The 21,697-nt window shown below is 48.9% G+C and overlaps 5 pseudogenes; 2 read left to right on the top strand and 3 right to left on the bottom strand.

The window, feature by feature from the left end:
* Positions 1–515: 515 nt before the first annotated feature.
* On the bottom strand, positions 516–1,271 carry LOC134553877 (feather keratin Cos1-1/Cos1-3/Cos2-1-like; annotated as a pseudogene).
* A 3,379-nt stretch (positions 1,272–4,650) lies between these two features.
* LOC134553872 (feather keratin Cos1-1/Cos1-3/Cos2-1-like) lies at positions 4,651–5,386 on the top strand (annotated as a pseudogene).
* Positions 5,387–11,057: 5,671 nt separating this feature from the next.
* Positions 11,058–13,309, bottom strand: LOC134554354 (feather keratin Cos2-2-like; annotated as a pseudogene).
* Positions 13,310–13,671: 362 nt separating this feature from the next.
* On the top strand, positions 13,672–14,433 carry LOC134553868 (feather keratin Cos1-2-like; annotated as a pseudogene).
* A 2,648-nt stretch (positions 14,434–17,081) lies between these two features.
* Positions 17,082–17,882, bottom strand: LOC134553869 (feather keratin Cos1-1/Cos1-3/Cos2-1-like; annotated as a pseudogene).
* Positions 17,883–21,697: the final 3,815 nt, after the last annotated feature.

The raw sequence follows: 21,697 nt of genomic DNA, 5'->3' as shown, positions 1-21,697 counted from the left end.
CCCATTCCTGCCACCCTTTGGAGCCAGTCTCCCTGATGGCCTCTGGCTGCCAAGAAACCAGGGATGACTTTGTCAGCTCTAAGGGAAAAGGCAAAAGAAAAATCCACTACAGGGAATCCCATCATTTGCCTTCTCCAGCTATTTTCCCTGAGCAGACTAGAATAGTTGTTATAGAATGAAGGAGGACTCATAGACATATATGGATGCAAAAAAGCTTTATTGAGTGTAGCAGAAAAAAATACTCAGAGTGGCTCAGAGAGTGCACCAGAAGCAGCCACTAAGATGCAGTGGGGGTGTGCCTCTGCTTGGCCTGCAGAGGAAGGGGAGGGCAACAAGTCTCCACTAGAGTGGCTTGAGGAGACATGGACGGCAAAAGAAAGAGCAAAAGGAGAGAGGAGAAGAAGGGGACGATGGCTTGAAACTCTAATTACAAGGTCCCAAAGCTCTATCTCTTGCCCAGAACGAGGTCCTGAGGTCATGGAGGTTCTTGCCCAAGGATGTTGCCAGCAGCATCTTTAGCAGGGACGGCATCTGCTGCCACCATAGCGGCTGGTGATGCAGGACAGGTCAAAGCCACCAGAGTTGATGGGCACTCCGTCACAGCTGAGGATGTTGCCAACAGCAGCAGAGGTAGAGGATCCCACCACGGTGTTCTGTGGGAAGGAGCTGAGGATGGGGCCGGGCAGGGTCACCACCACGGGAGAGGGTTCGATGACGACGTGGGAATCCTGGCACTGCCTGACACAGCACTCATTGCAGCTGTTGGCCAGCGGGGTGGGGCCGCAGGGCTGGCAGCAAGGGTCACAGGGCCGGCAGGAGGACATGGCTCAGGGTCACAGGCACAGAGGCAGGCACCTGACATAGAGGGCAGGGACAAGCAGAAAATGAGGACACATAAAAAGCAACTCCGTACCCAAAGGCACCTCCTGGCCCACATTGCACTGCCCAGCTCCAAGGCCAGGAGCCACCTCAGCCAAGTGCCAGCCTCTCTTTGTCTACACAAGACCTCCTCTCCCCTTCCCTCTCCCAGCAGAAGCAGCTCCCAGACCTCAACTCTTACAGCCCCTCTCAGCTGAGACCTCCAGCCAGGAAAGCACTGGTTTTGAAGCAGAAAGAGAAGACGAGGTTTCACACTCACCTGATTCCTGAGGAGAAGGAGGTGAGAGAAGTGAATGAGGGAGCAGAGACTTGGGCTGCCTTTTATAGCACTCCTACCCTGCCTCAGGCCCAGTAGCAGCTTTGTGGAAGTGGTTATTTTCTGGCCAGCTCATCTCAAATGCAAACTATCCCAGCTAATGGCATGGGCTGTGTCCTGCTTTCCTGCACTTCTGCCTTTTCATTTCCTCGTGCATTCCACGCGCTTTCTTTTATGCAAACTTCTGGAAGTGTCAAGATTACATGTTCCACAACTTCAGGGCAGAAAGACATCAGCACAGGCACAATGCTCAGATCAAGAACTGGCAGCATTCCCTGTGGGCAGGTGATGTGATCCTGTTTCATGCCTGTAGATTTGTTCATGGCAAAATTGTCAGGAAAGGGGCACCACTCTTGTGCTTCTCACCTGCATGCCCAAGGTCTCCACTGTTTGGGCACACGACAGAGCTTCAGGTTGCTATTTCCTTCTTCCACTTTTCTCTTTCTTTTGTTGTCTTTATGTCCCCAGACCAGTCTAGTGGGGACATGTTGCCCTCCCTCCTTCCACAGGAGAAGCTGATGGACAACCTGCAGGATCTCCACTGCATCTTAGTGGCTGTCCCTGATACTCCCTGTAGGAACCATTCCAGTCTGCTCAGGGAAGAAGATAGAGGAGGAAGAGGGTGGGAGTATCTGTGATGGATTTTACTTTGTGCCCTTTCCCTTGCAGCTGATGAAGACATCCCCTGTTACTCTACAGCCAATAGCAATAAGAACAACAAACCAAAATATGCTGGCAGTGGAGATAGAAAATAACAGTGCCTGGGAACAGCCCACAACTTCATCTCTTCCTTCTCCTGTGTTCCATTTCCTGATGTTCATGGCCAGCACACAGGGACAGATATGTAACTCATACCTCCTTTAGCACATGACAGGGCCCAGCTGCTGTTGTTTTATTCAGCTCTCAGATATTTCACTAGTTGGAATTGGTATCAAGCATGCTTAAGCTATGCAAGTGTTGTGGTTTGACATTGGCCCAATGCCAGGCACCCACAAGAGTTGCTCATTCTACCCTGCTACAGCCCATCCCATAGGCTGCAAACTGTCAAGACTGGCTTCGGTGAGCATCATGTCCATGGGCTTCAGGCTGAGTCCTCCAAGGGCCTTTGTTTTGCCAGAACCCTGCTTCAGCATGAGCCCTACACAGACCGCAGTTCCTACCTGCTCCATCTACGTGCTCTGGTATGGGACCATCCATGGACTTCTCTGTGGACATCTGCTGCACCATGGTCTCTTCCATGGGCTACTGGGGAACCTCTGCACCATTGTCTAGGGCAACTTTTCCTCCTTGCCTTTCTTTGGTCTTGGTCTCTCACATTTTTTGGGTCATCCCTCACTTCCTAGTGGGCTGTGCTGCCCTTTCCTGAATGTGCTTTCATGGAGGAACCACCAGCATTGCTAATTTGCCCATGTGGGGCAACAGTGCATCCATTAAGGAGCTGGCTGAAACAGACTCTGTTACCTGTGACTGTCCCTGGATTCCTCTTATAATGACCACCCCTTCAATCTTCTTTCCTCACTACCAAACCTTCTCAAGAAAAATGATATTAGTAGTCACACATAAAGATTTGGAAGAAATGCTCAAAAAATCCATCCATCTAATGTCCTTTCTAAAGCCCATGTCCATTTCTACAGGAAATGGAAAGGTGCAGCTAATTAGGACCATTTCCTTAATATTATTATTGTCAGATATTAACTCATAGATTAACAGAATCACAGAATATCCTGAGCTGGAGGGGACTCATCAGGATCATCACATCCAACACCTGGCCCTGAGCAGGCACCCCAGCCCTGTGCCTGAGAACATTATCCAAATGCTTCTTGACCAGCCTTAGGGGTTGTGACCATTCCCTGGGGAGCCTGTTCAGTGCCTGACCACCCTCTGAGGGAAGAGCCTTTTCCTAATAGCTAAACCTAAACCTCCCCTGATACAACTTCATACCTTTCCCTTAAATCCTGTCCCTGGTCACTAGAAAGAAGAGATCAGTGTCTGCCCCTCCACAAGTCATAGACTGAACTGAGGTCTTCCCTCAGCCTCCCCTTACTCAGACTAAATAAACCAAGTGACTTCAGTGACTCCTCATACGGCACCCCTTCCAGACCCTTCACCACCTTTGTGTCCCTCCTTTGGACACTCTCTAACAGCTTAGTATCTTTCTGATATTGTGGTGCTCAAAACTACCCCCAGAGCTCAGGGTGAGGCCGCCTCAGTGCTGAGCAGAGTGAGACAATGCCCTCCCTTGCTCAGTTGGCAATGTTGGGCCTGATGCCCCCCAGGACACTGTTGGCCCTCCTGGCTGCCAGGGCACTGCTGATTCATATCCAACTTGCCATCAACCAGGACCCCAAGTCGCTTTCCTCAGCTCTGATCTCCAGCCTCTCTGTCCCCGGTCTGTCTGTACATCCACGGTTGCCTCATCCCAGGCGCAGAACCTGGTACTTGCCCTTGTTGAACTTCACATGGTTAGTGGTCGCCCACCTCTAATTTGTTGAGGTCTCTTTGCAGAACTTCTCTGCCTTTGAGGGAGTTGTCAGCTCCTCCCAGTTTTGTATACTCTGCAAACTTGGTTTTTGTCCAAGTCTTGGAGAATTGTTTATGGAGATGTTGAAGAGGATTGACCCTAAAAGTGAGGAACCTCATTGGAAACCAGTTGCCAGTCTGATGTCACCCCATCACTGTCACCCTTTTTGCCTGACCCATAAGCCAGTTGTTCACCCATCACACAATGTATTTATCCAGTTGTGTCCTGGACATTTTGTCCAGAAGGATCCTGTGAGAAAAACAAAAAATGGTATCAGAAACTTTGGAGAAGTGCAAAGAAGACTGCATCAGTTGGCTACCATTCATCAGCTAGGTAGGTTACATTAATGTGAAAGGAAATTAGGTTTGACAAGTAAGGCTTTCCTCTTATGAACTCACACTGGCTGTGAAAAACAACCACCTTATTAATCATGTGTTTTTGAATACCTCCTAGAATAATCTTCCTGCTAATTTGACCAGTGATTTTACTACAAGCCTAGACTGACACATATGTGCTCACACATCTTCATGGAACAAACAAAAAACCGTACATACAAATAAGGTCAGGAAGCATCATTAGCTGAGAACACTGTAGTGGAGATGCAGCATGTCCCATCACAGCAGAGGCCTTGGGCACGTTGGAGAGCAGCACAAGAGCAATGTCCATTTTCTGACAACTTAGCCACAGACAAGACCACAGGAATGAGACAGGTAAACACCATCTGGCCACAGGGGATGCCAATAACAATTAATCTGAGACTTCTGCCTGTGCTGACGTCTTTCTGCCTTGGAAATCCTTGATGCTGTCATCCCAGCACTTAGAGAAAGAAATCTTCATATAGGAAAGCACGCGGAATTAGCCAGGAAATGAAAAGGCAGCAGTGCAGGAAACAAGGACACAGCCCCATTATTAGCTGGGATAGTTTGCATCTGAGATGAGCTGGTCAGAAAATTATTACTTCCACTAAGGTGCCTCTGGGCTGGAAGCAGTGCAGAACTGCTATAAAAGGCAGCCCAAGTCTCTGCTCTCATATCCACTTCTCTCACCTCCTTCTCCTCAGGAATCAGGTGAGTGTCCTGCTGCTGCTTCAAGACCAGCTCTTTCCTGGCCGGAGGTCTCAGCAGTTGTAGTCCAGGGTTGGGAGCTGCTTCTGCTGGGAGGGGTAAGGGAAGAGAAGGTGTTGTGCAGACAGAGAGAGGCTGGCACTTGGCTGAGGTGGCTCCTGGCCTTGGAGCTGGGCAGTGCAATGTGGACCAGCAATGCCATGGTTCCAGGGTAGTTGGTGGTAGTCCTGCTTCTCCTGTGTCCTCACTTTCTGCTTGTCCCTGCCTTCCATCTAGGTGCACCTGTGACTCTGAGCCATGTCCTCCTGCCGGCCCTGTGACCCTTGCTGCCAGCCCTGCGGCCCCACCCCGCTGGCCAACAGCTGCAATGAGTGCTGTGTCAGGCAGTGCCAGGACTCCCACGTCGTCATCGAACCCTCTCCCGTGGTGGTGACCCTGCCCGGCCCCATCCTCAGCTCCTTCCCACAGAACACTGCCGTGGGATCCTCCACCTCTGCTGCTGTTGGCAACATCCTCAGCTGTGGAGGAGTGCCCATCAACTCTGGTGGCTTTGACCTGTCCTGCATCACGAGCCGCTATGGTGGCAGCAGATGCCGTCCCTGCTAAAGGTGTCCAAAGCCCTTAGGCAAGAACTTTGAACACCTCCAGACCTGGCTCTGGCCAGGAGATAGAGCTTTGGGACATGGTGTTTAGTGTTTGAGCCATTGTTCCCTTCTACTTTTTTTTTGTCTTTCCTTTGCTGTCTGTGTCTCCCCAGGCCAGCCTAGGGGGATGTGCTGCCCTCCCTCTTTCAGGCAGCCAGATGGACACCCTGCAGGAGCTCCACTGCATCTATGTGGCTGCTGCCAGTGCTCTCTGTGAGCCACCTCTGTTTCTACTTTACATTCATTAAAGTTGTGCATCAAAGCCTTGGTCTCTAAGTTGTCCTTCTTTCCGTGGCAACTCTTCCAGTCTTCTCAGGGTAGAAGGTAGAGGGGCAGAGTGTGGGATTCTCTGTAGTGGATTTTCCTTTCTGCCTTTTCCATTGGAACTGAGGAAGATCCACCCTGGCAACTCCACAGCCAATGCCAAACAGGGAAAATATGGTTCTAAAGGGTGGAAGGAATGAGGAAAGGAAACAGCAATGTCTGGGACCAGCCCACAGCCTCATCTCCTCCTTCTGCATTACCCAGTCTACAGCCTATGAGCAGCACGTGTGATCAAAGGCAGACAAGACAGGTACTTCATAGAGTCCTTCAGCATCTGGCAGGACCAGCTGCTGTTTAGACATGCAGGGCTGTGGTGATGCAGAATTTGGGATCAGCATCTGCCAATCAAGTTGAGCAGGCCATGGGGTTGCACCTTTAACGTGTAGAAAACACTCAAAGTTCATAAATGCTCCCAGTGAAAAGGAATGGCAAAAGTCAGAGGGTCTGCATTAAAAAAGAAAGCTTTATTAGTAAATTGCACACTTAGTGTGGAGATTGATATGTTATAGTAGTGCCAGACCTATTATATAAGCACATGGCTGTGGGTTTTGGATTAAGTGGCTTGGGGAAAGAGAAGAGAGAAACTAAAGAGGGAGATATTGATTAATGAGGGAAAGACAGAAAGAAAGAGAGGGGAAGAGAGTGTAAGAGAGAAGTAAAGAGAGAACCAGAGAGAAAAAGAAGTCCTGGTACCAGCACCAATCCAGCAGATGAGAAGTCAGTCCTGGCTTCAGTATCCATCCATCTGTGCCAGTCCAGTCCATTGGATGTCCAGGGTCCTGAGAGCAGTGCCCAGATTTGGGAGGATACCTTTTCATGGGTAGGTTTCTCTGCTCCAAAGATAGGTCTCTCACTTTCCATGCAAATGGGTTCTCATACACAGTCTGTTCTTTCAGATCTTTCTGGAAAAGGGTTGGAAACTTCAGGGGTCTTTGGTGACCTTGATCCCCGCCCCCCCTAGAGTCCATGTGCACTTTGTGACCTCATTTGTCTCCTTGTGCTGTTCCATGTTGTGCTTCTCTCCAGGAAGTATAGTGAGGTAGCTCCAGAAAGGTGCTGTCCTACCTCTATATGGTGCCTTCTCCAGCCACATCCTGTTTTTTCTCTCAGCATCTTCAGGAATTCCTGAAGGCATAGCTGGGCTCAAAAAAACAGCTTAGGCCCCATGGATCTTGTTTGGTTCCCCCCATGCTCTTCCTGCCCAGAGTTCATGGCACAGACACCATCTGTGTCCATCTCACTGAGCACTGGTGTAGGAGCACAGAGGAAGAGGGACTCATGTACATCTCAAACCCACAGCTTGATGGCTGTGAAGTCACTCGAGGGTTCTTGGTAAGAAGACACTGTGAGAACAAATGGGATGTGACTGGAGAAAGGGCCATGTGGAGGTAGGACAGCACTTTTTTTGGACAAATGTCCTTGTTCCACCTGGATACTCCAACAGCCTGAATCAATGCTCGAGCCAGGACTGGTATTCTGTCTTCCTTTCTTTCTCTCATTTAACGTCTTTCTCTTGCTTCTCTTTCACCCTACTATATACTGACAATTGTCTTTGTATAAAAGACAAGTGTCTGCCAAGGAAGGCGGGAAACTTCATGGAACAGAAAATACAACACCCTTCGCGCCAAATTATTATTATAACTTTGAAGTTACAGGGCTTGCAGACAAAGATGTAGGAAAAGGAATAAAAATTCTTTAATAGAATATATATAACAAGGCAAACAACAGCAGCAGCAGCAGCACCAGCAAACAGTCCCGGCCGTCTCCGGGCCGCAGGTGCTTTCCCCTTTGGTGCAGTTCCGGTCACAGCCAGCAGGGGGCGCTGGTGGCTCCCGGCCGGGCAGGGCGGGTGCGCTGATTGCCCCGAGCCTGCAGGGGGCGCTGTGGCCGTGTCTCCCTCAGGCGGTGATGGCGGCTCAGGCCATGGAGCAGAGGGGAGGTGGCTCCCTTTGCAAAACTCATGGGGAGCAGCCGGCCTCAGGGCTGCTGCAGGAGGTGAAATGTGCTGTAGCAGGAACCTCGGAGTGGCTAGCTACAACAGCAGAGGTGAGCAAGCTCAAGGAGGCAAACAAAATGTAGCAAAACCCCCTGAAGGTGTGTCAGGAACAGTGGGGGTCCAGCAGATGTAGGGTGTCTAATTAAAATGTAGCAAAAAACCACCAAAGCAGGGGCAGAAAACAGCAGGGCTGGGCGGGTCCAAAAGGAGAAAGGAGGTGGAGGGAGGAGATTGTTTTGTGTTTTCCCCTGGCTCTCACATGTCCCATGTGAAGTCCTGGGGATGGCAGCAGCATGGGCTCCTGCAAGCAGCCAGGAGATGCTCCCTGCAGAGGTCCAAGGTTTCCCCCGAGGCACCCAGGCAGATGGTGAGAGTCTCTCCCAGCGAGACTTGGTGTAGAAAAGGTCCCAGTTCAACAGCAAAGGCTCACTCACGGTAAGGAGAAGCAGTGAAGGACAAAGCTCTGCAGTGGCAGCAAATTCTCCCCACAGCAGAAGTCCACCACTATGACCACAACCGCCTCCCCTCCAACTGCAGCGTGCAGAATTGGGACAAATTGCAGAAACATGGTCTCATAACTCTGAATTTTTTTATTGAATCATGGATTTTGAAGACTATAAAAAGGTCTGTTATTCTGATAAAGAGCAAGACACAACATTTGGATTGACATCTGATGAGAGTGAAGTAACATTGCAACCCATAACTAAAACTAAAACCCCAGATGGTCACATGCAGTAAATTCGTACTTAAACTGTTCCATATACAGTGACAAAGGTATCGAAGTTCTAGTAAAAGTATAGAAGAAATCCACAGGAGCTGGAAAGGGAATTGGAAACTGAATGTGTATGGAGTGTTCCTGATGGGTGATGATCAAATTATGCTGTCTAAGGCAGTAGCCCAAGAATACTGAGGGCTGGGGTGTTCCTGATGGTACATGATTAGAGAGAACCTTGTCTCATAAGCCTGCCCGTTCATCAGACAGGAGGTTTAGACCCTTTCAAGCGGATTGATCCTGACAACAGAGAACTAGGTAAAGATGATTCTTTCTCTCTTTCAAGTTCCCCCACACATGAAGCCTGATCCACTACAAAACCTTGGGGTAGTGCAGTAAATCACACATGAAACATGACCCCATTTGATCAGATTAAGGTGGCTGAATTGCAAGATCATTATGGCCACAAACCAGGCAAGGTTGAAATCCAACAAGTCATCATTACCAGCAGGAACCAAATTTGGCTCACACATCAACAAGCTCAACCCACAGGGTTGAAACTCTAGCTTCTTTTTTTTATGCTAATCAATATGGTAACCATTGTGTTCAGCACTACAAACACTTCCCTCTTGTGGGTGCAGTTTACTGGGGCAGCAATTACAAAGGAAGGTCAAGGCATTCAAAGGTAACTTGGGATAATACATAAGGGAATTTCACTCCTAGAAACTAGATACTGGTAGCAACTATTAATTTTCCTTTATGACCCCACTAACCATAAACCACACTTTTTGTTGTAATAGTACATGGTGCTTCAGTATATACTATATACCAAATCATTCTGTCAGGATTAAATTCCAATGGAGATGCACTCTAGCCCCTAGAGCACAGAGTATGGGCCTGATGGAATGGATGTGCTTGTGTGAGAACCCCTCATGAATTTGTATTTGTAGACAACATTATTGTACATACAAGTACCCTAGTATTTGTGCTTGTAACTTTGTTGACATTATGGGATGTGATTTTAGTTATTTAGCTTCTCTTATATCTTACCAGTTGTTATGATTTAATTATACACTGACTTAAGACCAGCAGCCTATGCCTACTGAATGAATCTCACTTGGATGTGAAAAAATGCTATTGAAGGAAGCTTGGGAATACAGACAGAAAGTTTTGATTACCATTCATCCTGATGTAGAATAATCCACTGGGTGATGGAGCAACCAAAGAAAGACAGGGAACACCACTGTTGGGACATTTTATTTGGATGGTCACCAAGAACATCTGAAGTTCTTAATAAAACATTGCACCCTGCAATTGTCCTGATGTTAACATTTTTGCCTTTTATTTTTGTAATCAGATTGTATATTAAAATGTGGAGGATTTTAAAGACATTAATCCCCAAATTCAGAGATATCTTATATAGCTTTTCCCCTTTCTCTCTCTCCCTCTTTCTCTACTTCTCCTTTTTCAGTCCAAATCCATACTGATGTTTGAGCCATGGGTGATGCAGAAACCCAGATGATAAGGTGTCTCAAACACCAATAACCAGATAACCATGGAGCCAACCAAGGACTGTAGGTAAGAAGACACTGTGAGAAAAAACAGGTTGTGGCTGGAGAAGGGGCTGTACAGAGGTAAGCAGCCCATTTTTGCAACAAACATCCTTGTTCTCTCTCCTGGAGACAGGCACAACACAGTACAGTGCAAAGACAGGAATGAGGTCACAAAGTGAGCATAAATTGGCAACCAAAGGTTGACCCAGCAGCAGTGGACACTGGTTTGATCAAAGGCCTCATCCAGGAAGTACTCGATGGATAGATTACATACAATCATATAGACAAGAAATGTTACAAATTTATAATAAAGCCATAGGACATTTGCACAAATTCAGACGAAAGTCATTTACCACTTCATTAACCTGAGTATGGCTGATAGCAAACTTGTGAATTATTTCAGCCCTCCATGTCTGGATATCAGCTGAGTCCTGCCTGTGCTGAGGGAGTGTATCTCATCTACCTGTGCTACTGTGTGCAGGCCATGGAATGATCTGGTAATGGAGGGGACAAGTAGGAAGAGGTGAGGTAATAGGTTGTCCCCAGACATTGTTGTTTCCCTTCACAACTGTTGTCAGACTTTGGAACTATGCTCTTCCTGATGATCTTTGGCATTTGAGTAGCCAGGGATGACTTTGTCAGCTTCAAGGGAGTTGAACCCTCTTCTTCTACCACCATTTTCCCAAAGCAATATAGAAAGTGTGCCAGAAAATGAACCATGACTAAGAGGCCATGACTTAGATGCAAAAGTATTTTATTGAGTCTAAAGAAAAGGACATGGCTCACAGAAAGCACCAGAAGGAGTCCCTACGATGCAGAGAAGCTCCTGCAGGGTGTCCAACTGCCTGCCCTGCAGAGGAAGGGAGGGCAACAGACCCCCCTGGGCTGGCCTGGGTACACATGGATAGCACAGAAAAAAGAAGAATAGTAGGAGAAGGAAACATCATCCTAAAGCTGTAAATAGAATGTCCAGAAGCTCTATCTCCTGCCCAGAATCATGTTCTGAGGTCTTGGAGGTTCTTGCCAGAGGATGTTGCCAGCAGCATCTTTAGCAGGGCCGGCATCTGCTGCCACCATAGCAGTTGGTGATGCAGGACAGGTCAAAGCCCCCAGAGCTGATGGGCACTCCTCCACAGCTGAGGATGTTGCCAACAGCAGCAGAGGTGGAGGATCCCACGGCAGTGTTCTGTGGGAAGGAGCTGAGGACGGGGCCGGGCAGGGTCACCAGCACAGCAGGCGGCTCAATGACGACGTGGGAGCTCTGGCACTGCCTGACACAGCACTCATTGCAGCTGCTGGCCAGCGGGCAGGGGCCGCAGGGCTGGCAGCAAGGGTCACAGGGACGGCAGCTGGACATGGCTTGGGGTCACAGGTGCACCTGGCACAGAGGGCAGGGACAAGCAGAAAGTGAGGACACATCAGGAAGCAGCACTGCACCCAAACACCCTGCAGCCAAGGCACCTCCTGGCCCACACTGAACTGCCCAGCTCCAAGCCCAGAAGCCACCTCAGCCAAGTGCCAGCCTCTCTCTGTCTACACAACACCTTCTCTCCCCCGCCCTCTCCCAGCAGAAGCACCTCCCAGCCCTGTGCTACCACAGCCCCTCTCAGCTGAGACGTCCAGCCAGGAAAGAGCGTATCTTGAAGCAGCAGCAGGAGAAGGAGAAGAGGCTTCCCACTCACCTGATTCCTGAGGATAAGGAGGTGAGAGAAGTGAATGAGGGAGCAGAGACTTGGGCTGCCTTTTATAGCACTCCGGCCCTGCCTCAGGCCAAGATGTACCTTAGTGGAAGCCATAATTTTGTGACCAGCTCATGTCAAATGTGAGCCATCCCAGCTAATGGCCAGGGCTGTGTCCTGGTTTCCTTCACTTCTGCCTTTTCATTTCCTGGCTTCTGCCACGTGTTTTCCTATATGAAGGGTCATTTCTCAAAGTGCCAGGATAGAAGCATCAAGGATTTCAGGGCAGAAAGACATCAGTGGATAAAGAAGATTTAGATTGCGGTCTGTTGGCATCCCATGCAAGGAGGTCATTTGTACATGTGTCATTCCACTGGACTCCTCTGGTGGCCAGAAATCAACCCTGCTCTTGTGCTACTTGTACACATGCTCAAGGTCTGCATGTGACATGACACATTTTTTCTTTTGCTTCCTTTATCACTCTGTGATCAACACAGTGTTATACTCATTTAGTCTTCTGCTGGGAGAGTTTGACCCTAGTGCTGAACTAAGAGTACTCAGAAAAATCGTGCAGTCTCATTGACCTCATGCCATCTCTATGCACTCTCTATAGGTCCTCTGACCTTCTGTGGTGCACTTGAGTCTGTTCTGCCAGTGTGAAGGTTCCATGCAGAGCACATGTGTCAGCGTGGGCTTGTTAAACCTTCATCCTGAAAGCATGTGCAGATCATATTAGGAGACTCTCCCCTGTTGTGTCCTTGAGCCCCACAATCTTGCCAGCTGCCCTTGCCAGAAGGAGACAATTTACAGCTTAACAGTGCTGTCTTCAACCTTGCAGAGAAGTGTTCAGAGAACTGAAATGCAGCCTCTGCCTCCTGCACTCTCCATTTTTTGCTTTATGTTTAAGTAGAAACGCCAAAAATGTCTGTCCACTCCTGCAAGCTGTAATCCCTAAGAGATCCCCTCTGGTGTAATGTTGCTGGTGATGGAGAAGGGACACAGGGTCCCTGTGTCCAGTGATGCCAGTCAGCAGAACCACCTGATGGAAGACCAGTAAGCATTCCACACTTTTGGAATTCCCTGTTGTCCCACAAGACAAGCAATTACTGAAAGGACACATCACACTCTAAAACATTCTAAATCAACAGAAAGGGGGAGTGGCACAAGCAACGCCTCAGATGAGGTTGAGCAAAGCTTTACATGCTTTAATTTTTTGAACAACTCATTTGCAGAACCCAATCCTCCAGTTTTTTGGCACTTTTCGGATAACACATAGGCAAAATGGAAAGAAAATACTCCAGTTTTAATCAGAAACCCAGAGACAGGACAAATTGAAGGACCATTTTCACTAATAACCTGGGGCAAAGGGTGTGCTTGTATTTGCACAGGTGCAGGATCTAAGTGCGTTCCAGCAAAGAACGTGAAGCCATATCACTCACAAGAATGCAACAACAATTCCACGAGCAGGGACGCAAGCATGCAGACATGAGCTGCACAGAGAGATTACGGCTTGTTCCCTGTTCAGCCTGCAAAAACTACAAACCTTGGGTTTTATGTTGATGTTTAGACTGCGAAAATTGTTGGTATTGTGGAGCTCTTTTGGCAAAGGTGTGGTGTCCATCATGTTAAAAAGAATCCCAAGATATCCAAATTTGTGAAATTGAATATGAATGGGAAGGCTTAGTGTCTTATCAGTGAGTGTGCGACCCTCATGGACAGCCCCTCCATGCTGGTCATTGTGCTGTGAAACTCTCAGTGCTCTAGGTAGGTCCCATTTAATCACTAAAATACTGACAAAAATAATGTCAACAGCCATTGATCTGATACTTTGGCCTCAGAAATCCTCGAGCGACTCATCCCAGCACTTACAGAATGAGAACTTCATATATGAAAGCACGTGGCAGAAGCCAGGAAATGAAAAGGCAGCAGTGCAGGAAATGAGGACACAGCCCCTACCATTAGCTGGGATGGTGTACATTTGACATGAGCTGGTCACAAAATTATGACTTCCACAAAGGCATCTCTGGGCCTGAGGCAGGGCCGGAGTGCTATAAAAGGCAGCCCAAGTCTCTGCTCCCTCATTCACTTCTCTCACCTCCTTCTCTCAGGAATCAGGTGAGTGGGAAGCCTCTTCTCTCCTGCTGCAGCTCCCAGACCAGCTCTTTCCTGGCTGGACTTCTCAGCTGAGAGGGGCTGTGGTAGCACAGGGCTGGGAGGTGCTTCTGCTGGGAGAGGGCAGGGGAGAGCAGGTGTTGTGCAGACAGAGAGAGGCTGGCACTTGGCTGAGGTGGCTCCTGGGCTGGGAGCTGGGCAGTGCAATGTGGGCCAGGAGGTGCCTTGGCTGCAGGGGGTTTGGGTGCAGTGCTGCTTCCTGATGTGTCCTCACTTTCTGCTTGTCCCTGCCCTCTGTGCCAGGTGCACCTGTGACCCCGAGCCATGTCCAGCTGCCGTCCCTGTGACCCTTGCTGCCAGCCCTGCGGCCCCTGCCCGCTGGCCAGCAGCTGCAATGAGTGCTGTGTCAGGCAGTGCCAGAGCTCCCACGTGGCCATCCAGCCGCCTGCTGTGCTGGTGACCCTGCCCGGCCCCATCCTCAGCTCCTTCCCACAGAACACTGCCGTGGGATCCTCCACCTCTGCTGCTGTTGGCAACATCCTCAGCTGTGAGGGAGTGCCCATCACCTCTGGGAGCTTTGACATCTCCTGCATCACCAACTGCTATGGTGGCAGCAGATGTCGTCCCTGCTAAAGATGCTGCTGGCAACGTCTTCAGGCAAGAACCTCCAAGACCTCAGAACAAGGCTCTGGCCAGGAGATAGAGCTTTGGGATTTTTTCTTCACAGTGTTCTTCCCTACTTCCAATTTTTTTTCTCTTTCCTTTGCTGCCTGTGTCTCTCCAGGCCAGTATATTGGGGACACATGACCCTCCCTCCCTCTTTTCAGCAGGCAGATGCACACTCTGCTGGAGATCCACTGCATCTTAGTGGCTGCACCTGATGTTCTCTGTGAGCCACCTCCTTTTCTTCTTTACACTCAATAAAGCTGTTTTGCATCCAAACCTGTGCTTCTAAGTCCTCCTTTGTTCTGTAGTAAACATTCCAGTTCATTCAGGAAAAATAGGTGGAGGAAGTAGAGAGTTGAATTCCCTGCAATGGATTTTTCTTCCTGCCCTTTTCCTTGGAGCTGACAAAGTTACCCCTGTCTACTCAGCAGCTAAAGGCCATCAGGGAGACATCAGGCAACAGTTGTGAAGGGCAACAAGAACTCCTGGGTTAAGCCCACAGCTTCATCTCTTCCTTGTGCTCCACTTCCTTACCTAGTCTAGGGTCTATGGCTCCCGTACAAGAGCACAGGCAGATGAGATGCACTCCCTCAGCACAGGCAGGCAAAGTTGTCCAGACATGCAGGGCTGCGGTAATTCACAAGTCAGGATTGGTGCCAGTCATATTCTCAGGATACAGTCCTGTAAATGACTTTTGGTTGAGTTTATGCAAAGGATTTATGGCTTCAGTATTAAATTACAACATTTGTCTCATGTATGGATGGATATAACCTGTCCGTCAATGTCTTCCTGACTGAAGCCTTGAATTATGTCTTGAATTACAGCCAAATTATGGAAAACATTAGTTAATATCTTGGTTTGTGCCTGTTTTTTCTGGATGCTGTTACTACTGGAAAATTTAAGAATAGTGAGAGAAAGGAAACCTATCTTGTCTCCTAATCATCTCAGACCCCTTGTCTCATTTTTTTTCCTCAAATCCTCCATCACTTCTGCCTCTTCCTTCTGATTTGTCTCAGCCTAGTCTTTCACAGATGTATGTGAAGAAAAAGTATTGCAGAAGCTATTTCTCTCTCTGCAATAAACATTTTCTTACCTTTCAACCCAAAGAGACAATACCTTTGATAGTTGATGCAGGGACACGAAAGCTCTCTCATCCCACTCATTCTCAGGGTGTCCCAATCTCTCCTCTAGCTGGCACGTGTTGTCCAGCATACCCTGACTATCCACTCCTTCGGCATGTTTGCATGTTTGCAGAGAGTTATCCTCACCACAGGCACTGGAATGCAGTCTCCTCTATCTTCAATCCTCCTTTTCCTACTGCTTCAAACCTCACACTCTGCTGATCATGATTCCTGGACTGAAATATGATGATTTCATACCAGTTGGGATTCTTAGTTTAATTCACTGTAAACAATATCAGAAATGCCTAAACATGGCTTGCAGTCCTCATTCCCTCATTCCCTGCTTCTCCAGGCCAGGATACAACTCTCCCAAGATCTAGGGACTTCAAAAGGATGAGGCTTGCTTTATGGACAGTAGAAAGGCTAAGAAGTCCTTCCAGCTTCATCCAGGCTATGCTCAAGTGAGTTTGATTGTGCTGCAGTGTCAGTGCTGTCTGGTGTGAGACACATCTCTGCCTCGAGTTCACGCCAATTCCAAATGTGCCAGTGCAGTCCATCAGCCTGGTGCTGTGCCAGGCAGAGGCTGAGACCTTGGATTCAACGTGTTCTGATCTAAAGGACCATGGCATGGGGAAAAGAAAGTGCTCAATGTGTATTTGTGCTCACTCTTTATTGAGTCATGAAGGGGAGAGGCAGATGGAGTAGAAACCACGGTCAAATGCAAAGGTTGTTCTCTGCATTCCAAATCCCATTATTCTGCAGAGGAAATTATGTCCAGGATACTCACACCAACAACCCCAGTGCAGCATTGACCATACTGACAGGAACACCTTTCATCAGGAGGCTTTCATCATGGGGCTACTATTGCTTCAAGGTCTCCTAACTTTTTGGGCATCTGTGGGCAAAGACACATCAAGACAAGGCTTGATGGTGTCTGGAAACAGAGCAACCAGGGGATGTCTTCCTCAGCTCCAATATTAAATTTAAAGGAATAGTTGCCTCTCCATGGTGCCCCAAAATTCGATTCCTCTGTGAATGGAGAAGGGTCTCCTTATGCCCTCACCCACTTCCATGACTAAGCAACACATTCTTCTTTGGCATTCAGAAGTGCAACAAGGGGAAGGATCACAGAGACACCAGACTTGAATGCAGTAGAACTTTAATGAAATGAAAGAAGGAAACAAAGCCACTGAAAGCAGAGGTCAGCAGCACAAGTAGCACCAAGGGCAGCAGAGAGTCTACGCTCCTTGGCTCTGGAATAGTTCCTGCATAATAGTGGTCTACCTGTCCCACAAAGGGGAGAAACCAAATGGTCCCTAGCAAGCTGGCCTTTGGGGAACATTGCAGAACAGAGGAACCAACTCGAACAATGAAAGGGGAGCGAAAGGCGAGTTCGGTCAGCTATCGTGCAAACAGCACCCAAAACCTAGATTCTCTGCCCAACACCATGTCCTGAGTTCCTCAAGATGTCTCACTGGGGCTTTCCCAGCACCATTAGCAGGGACGACATCTGTTGTTTCCACCGTAGCGCCTGGTGATGCAGGACAGGTCAAAGCCACCAGAATTGATGGGCACTCCGTCACAGCTGAGGATGTTGCCAACAGCAGCAGAGGTGGAGGATCCCACCACGGTGTTCTGAGGGAAGGAACTGAGGATGGGGCCGGGCAGGGTCACCACCACAGCAGGAGGCTCAATGACCACGGTGGAGTTCTGGCACTGCCTGACACAGGGCTCATTGCAGCTGTTGGCCAGCGGGGTGGGGCCGCAGGGCTGGCAGGGCCGGCACTGGGTGTTGCAGGACATGGCTTGGGGCTGCAGGTGCACCTGGCAGAGAGAGCAGAGAGGAAACAGAGCACAGGGCTGGGTGGGTGGGTGAGGAGCAGCCTGGTTAACCCTGTCACAAAAGGACCAAGGCCATCAGGATTAGGTAGCTGGAGACTGGGCCAGGAGCACTACAAAGAGCAGCCTGACTCAGGAAGTTCTCTCCCAGCACATAAAGCACCACAGCCACCAGCCTCTCTCTATGCCCACCCTCTCCCCGCTTTCTTCTCTCGTAACCAGATGCTCCAATCCCCAAATATGAGAAAGCCAACATCGGTTGAGATGTCCACCAAGTGGAGATCTCACTCTGGAAGAGAAAGAGAAGGAGCTTCACACTCACCTGGTTCCCAAGTTGAAGGGAGCAAGAGAAGTGGATGAGAGAGCAGAGACTTGGGCTGCCTTTTATACCTGCCCTTCACTGCCGCAGGACCAGGGGCAGCCTTTGCAGAGGTAACAATTTCCCAGCAAGCTCATCTTGAATGCAAACCAGCACACCTAATGATACGGGCTGTGCTTTCATTTCCCGCACTGCTGCCTTTTCATTTCCAGGTTTGTTCCATGCCTGTTCCCCAGTGAAGACTTCTTCTGATCCCTGGGATTAAAGGCCCCAGGGTTTCTAAGGCAGGAATGCAGCAGTGCAGGCAGAGGACTCAGTTTATGTACTGCATGGGCCCAGACCAGGAAAGTTATGTTATCCTGATCACTCTCCTGGGGTTGTTTGAAGTGTTGTTTTCAGGAAGAAGCCAAAGCACTCATAGAATCATAGAATCATATAATCATAGAATGGCTTGGTCTGGATGGGACTCCTTTCTAAAGAGATGCAGTAACACTCACTAGATGAGGTTGTTCCAAGCCTCATCCAAGCTGGCTGTGAACACTTCCAGGGATGCGGCAGCCACAGCTTCTATGGGAAGTTCCATTGCTTCACCACTTTTTGAGTAAAGAATTTGTTCCTAACATCTGATCTACATCTTGCCTTTTTCATTTTAAACCATTCCACTTTGTCCTATCAGTATCTTTGTCCTATCAGTGTAAAAAGTTGGCATCCATCTTTTTGTAAGCCCTTTTCACATTCTGACAGGCCTCTATGAGGTCTCCTCAAAGCCTTCTCTTCTCCATGCAGAACAACCCACTCTCTCAGCTGTCTTCATAGGAGAGTTGCTCCAGCCCTCTGAGCGTCTTTGTGGCCTCCTTCGGACCTGCTCTAACAGGTCCATGTCTTTCTTGTGCTGAAGACTCCTTTCTGAGCCCAGGTGGGGGTCTCACAAGATCAGAGTAGATGAGGAGAATCACTACCCTCAACCTGCCAGTAATGCCTTTTGTGATGAAGCCCAGGATGCAGTTGGCTTTCTGGGCTGCAAATGCAAACTGTTGGCTCATGTCCAGGTTTTCATCCACCAGAACTCCCAAGTCCTTCTTCACATGCCTGCTTTCAATGAGTCTGTTCTCATTTCTGGGATTTCCTGATGCAGAAATTCAAATGCACCCTGCATTTGAACTTCCTAAACTTCATCAAGTTCTCATGGGTCCACTTCTCAAGTTTCTCCAGGTCTCCCTGGATGGAAATCTCCTTTTGTAGTACCAGCTGCACTGCTCAGCTTTGTGTCATCTGCAAACATGCCAAGGGGACACTCAATCTAATATCCCTGTCATTGAAAAAGATACTAAAAAGCACTAGTCCCAAGACAGAGCATGAGACATGTCCCTCTTCCCCTACCTCCATGTGGTCACAGAGCCACCATTTTCATATTGACAATAGTACACCCTTCAGATCCATGTGTATTGGGTTTGCATGGCCTGGTTTGGGTAGTGGGAGGGCTACAGAGGCTTCTGTGAGAAGTTGCTGGAAGCTTCCTCAGTATCCAGCAGAGCCAAAGCCAGCTGGCTCCAGAACAGACCCACTGCTGGCTAAGGCTGAGCCCATCAGAGATAGAAGAGATGCCTCAGAAATAACACGTTAAAGAGGGAAAAAAGTTATTGCACAGTGTAGTTGTGGCCAGAGAAAAGCAGACTGAGAACATGAGAGAGAAATGGCTCTGCAGACACCAAGGTCAGTGGAGAAAGAGGAGCAGGAGTTGCTCCACGCTCCAGAGCTGAGATTCCTCTTCAGCCCATGGTGAGGCAGCTGTGCCCCTGCAGCCCACAGAGGGCATGGGGGTGCAGAGATGCACCTGCAGCCCCTGGAGGAGCTGACACCAGAGTAGGTGGGTGCCTGAGAGCAGGCCATGACCCTGAGGGAAGCCTGCGCTGGAGCAGAGACCTGGCACAGACCTGTGGAGAGAGGAGCCCATGGTGGAGCAAGTTTGCTGGAATGACTGTGAGGGTTCCTGAAGGACTGACCCTGTGGAAGAGTGACCCACATTGTAGCAGTTCATGGGGAACCACAGCCTGTGAGGACTCATTTTGGAGAAGATCACGGAGAACTTCTCCCATGGGAGGGCCCCCACCACCCGGGGCAGGGGAAGGACTCCCACTCCTCTCCCTGAGCAACAGCAGGAACAACCTGTGATGAATTGACCATGAGCCCCATTCCTGTCTCCCTGCTCTGCTGGGGGGGAGGAGGAGGAAGTAAAGCTGGAGGTGACAGGGAGGTAAGGGGAAGATGTTTGGTTTTGGGGGTTTTTTTATAAGACTTATTTTCATTCTCACTATCCTTCTCTGATTTTGTAGGTAATAAATTCAGTTAATATGCCTTAGTTGGGTCTGTTTTGCCTGTGACAGTATTTGGTGAGAGATCTCTTCTGGTCCTTATCTCAACTCATTAATCATTTTTATATTTTCTCTCCCTTGTCCACTTGTAGAGGAGAGTGACTGAGTGGCTTGGTGGGTGCCTGGCATCCAGCTAGGGTCAACCCACTACACCATTTCTTCAATTTGGAGATAAAGATGTTGCCTGGACTATGTTGAAGGCCTGACAGAAGTTTAGGTAGATGACACTGGCCAGTCTTCCCTTGCTGACTGTATCAGTCACTCCATCATTGAAGGCCACCAGATTGCTCAGACATGACTTGCCCTAGGAGAAGCTTTGCTGGCTGTTTTGGATCACCTCCATGTCCCAAATATGACTTACTTTCATGAAGGTCTGCTCTGATCTCCCCAGGCACAGAGGTGAGGTTTACCAGTCTGTGATTCCACAGGTCTTTTGTATTGCCTCTTTAAGAATCCAGTCTGCTGCTGGATGCCCAAGAAATCCTGTGCATGAGGATGAGCCACGTCCTTCCCTGTCCCTCCCTCCTCAGCTCACCCTGATGGTTATTAGTTGTCTCCCCATGTGTGTGCACTGGGCTGCAGGGTCTGACTCCATGCTACCTACCTCTGCCCTTAGGAAAAACTTCTGGCTTATTTTGACTTGTCCACTCTCTGAGCAGTCTGTGAGTACACAAACAATGCTGTGAGCTTGCCTGGGGCCTTGCCCTTCCCCACAAGGCTCCAGCCCTGCTGTGGCTGTCTCCTGGCGTCCTCAGCAGAGTTCACAGTAGGGTGTGTTCCTACATGTATTCATGTCTTTGGTGCTCCTGTGTGCAACCAGACTTGTGTGAAGGTATCACATGTGCATAATTGACAGGTGTATATGAATACATGTACTTTTGTGTCTCTCCTCACAAACAAACTGTGTTGCTCATGGCAGGGATACTCTCCATGGCTCCGTTTACAAGCCCTGCAAAACAGCAGGAGCTTAAATGAAATGGAAAGGTAATGGCATCAGCCTCTAGAAATCTCTCCAAAAAGAGGTACTGTAATCAACCTGTTTCCTGAACCCTCCTTCTCCTGGTCCTCCAAAGTTCATACTCCACTGATGATGATGCCAAGCCCCAACAAGGAGTACCAGTTTAGGTCCTTAATTTAGTCCAGTGTAACAGGATTGGGACTGCCTCAGCATGATGGGCAGTCCCCCTCTGCCTGCCTCACCAGGTCAGAAAACAGCTGCTAGAGAGTTCAAAAGGTTGGGGTTTGCTTTATCCTGGAGAAAGAATAAGGAATCCTATCAGCTCTCCTTGTTCAGGCTGTGTCCAAATGGATCTGCTTCCAGTGAATTGTTGGTTCTTCCAGGTGTGGGACGCAGCCTTCCTTCATGCCAAAGCCAGTATCAAATGTATTCGTCCAGCTCATCAACCTGATGCTGTGTCAGGCTGAGATCTTGGCCCAAACATGTACTGAATTAAAGAATCACAGTACATGTTATTGATGTTCACTGGACTGGAAGGACAGAGACACTGTGTGTTGCACAGGGAAAGCCCAATAAACAGGGTTATTGGGCAGATGGGCACCAGTGGGGGATGCCCCAGCAG

Source organism: Prinia subflava, chromosome 8 (genome assembly GCF_021018805.1).
Source record: "Prinia subflava isolate CZ2003 ecotype Zambia chromosome 8, Cam_Psub_1.2, whole genome shotgun sequence".
Classification (NCBI taxonomy): domain Eukaryota; kingdom Metazoa; phylum Chordata; class Aves; order Passeriformes; family Cisticolidae; genus Prinia; species Prinia subflava.
Note: the sequence above shows the minus strand (reverse complement) of the source record. Positions and strands in the feature narration are given on the sequence as shown.